Source organism: Muntiacus reevesi, chromosome 14, assembly GCF_963930625.1.
Source record: "Muntiacus reevesi chromosome 14, mMunRee1.1, whole genome shotgun sequence".
Classification (NCBI taxonomy): domain Eukaryota; kingdom Metazoa; phylum Chordata; class Mammalia; order Artiodactyla; family Cervidae; genus Muntiacus; species Muntiacus reevesi.
The window spans coordinates 32913067-32914619 of NC_089262.1; the positions used below are offsets into that span (position 1 = coordinate 32913067).

General features: G+C 45.5%; 1 non-coding gene across 1 annotated transcript; it reads left to right on the top strand.

Annotated features, from left to right (window-relative positions):
* The first annotated feature begins 378 nt into the window (after positions 1-378).
* On the top strand, positions 379-485 carry LOC136146757 (U6 spliceosomal RNA). Its single transcript, XR_010659046.1, has one exon. It is a non-coding gene; the product is annotated as a U6 spliceosomal RNA (small nuclear RNA).
* Positions 486-1553: the final 1068 nt, after the last annotated feature.

Genomic DNA, 1553 nt, shown 5'->3' on the forward strand with positions numbered 1-1553 from the left:
GTTGTCAGTTAACCATAAGTATTCTACTGAGTTCACACAACTCTGGCATTAAATTTATACCTGGAGTGAGCCTAGAGATCCAATGTAACATTCATTTACACAAGAAATGGAAAGCCAGATAGGTTAAGTGACTTTTTCAAGCCATTAAAAAATTTATGCCTCAATTCATTTCACTCCCCAGGCTTCTGTGCCAGGAGTGGGCAGGCAGGACCTTGGGTCTTCTCAATCCTAGTTCAGCGTGAGGAGCTCTGGAACTGACTCGGCACTCAGATCCTCGCTAGGATTTACCAGCTCTGTGGCCTTGGAAAAACTGCTTAACTTCCCTAAGCCTCAGTTTCTTCATCTATCTAAGGGGAGAATTACTGTATCCACCTCACTGTGCTTGCTTCAGCAGGACATATACTAAAATTGAAACAATACAGAGAAGATTAGCATGGCCCCTGCACAAGGATGACACACAAATTTGTAAAGTGTACCATATTTTTGGGTAAGGAATCTGCGTGCAATGCAGGAGACCCAGGTTCTATCCTTGGGTCGGGAAGATCCCCTGGAGAAGGGAATGGCAACTCACTCCAGTATTCTTGACAGGAGAATTCCATGGACAGAGGAACCTGGAGGGCTACGGTCCATGGGGTCTCAAAGAGTCAGACATGACTGAGTGATTAATACTTTCACTTCACTTGCAAAGGTTAAAATGCCCCAGAAGAGTGAAGCCTATAGTAAATGCTCAGTGGACGCTTTGCCGACAGAAAAAGGACTGAAGTGACCTTGCGTCAGTTCTCAAAGGGGCTTCAAGAGGCGAGGCAAGCCTCCTCTGCCTTCTGGTGCCCCTGGACTCTACCATGAGAAAACCCTGTCCTGGGCAGTCCATCATCCCAGAGAAAGGAAACAGATGGAATGCATTTGAACTGTTAAGACTCGTCACCATGCCCAGTCTTCTACAACTCTTTTTTAGGCATCTGCATTTATTTATGTACCTAGGAGTGGAATTACATTAAAAGCAGCCTAACAGCTTTCCAAAGTGGTTGCACCATTTAATACTCTTACTAGCAGTGAGGGAGACTTCCAGTTGACCTGCATCCTCACCAACTCTTGATATTGGGAGTCTTTAATTGTAGCCTTTCTTAGGGGAAGGGGGAATGGGATGGTATCTCATTGTTGCTAGCCTACTGAGCTGAGAAGGGTTTCTGGCTTGTTTAAGAACTTCCACTACTAACGCTCGAGTCCTCTGTTTCACCCTCAAGGATGGAGCTCAGAAAGTCTGGTGAAGGCCAGACCCAGATTTGTCACTCAGCCTTGCTCATGGATGCCACTCACTGGTTATTGCCCAGACCAAGCAGCACATTCCCCTGGAAAGGCTCAGGTGGTTCACTGGATGGTTGGTGACCATTCCAGGTAGCCACACTGCTTAGATGCCAAAGCTCCTTCTAAGTAGCACACATATCTGTGAGTGTAATGTGGGTATATTGAAGGTTTTTTCTATACCTTCTGTGTATCTAATGAACTGAAAAAATTCACACATTTTGGTGGATGAAATCACATCGCATGCCTGT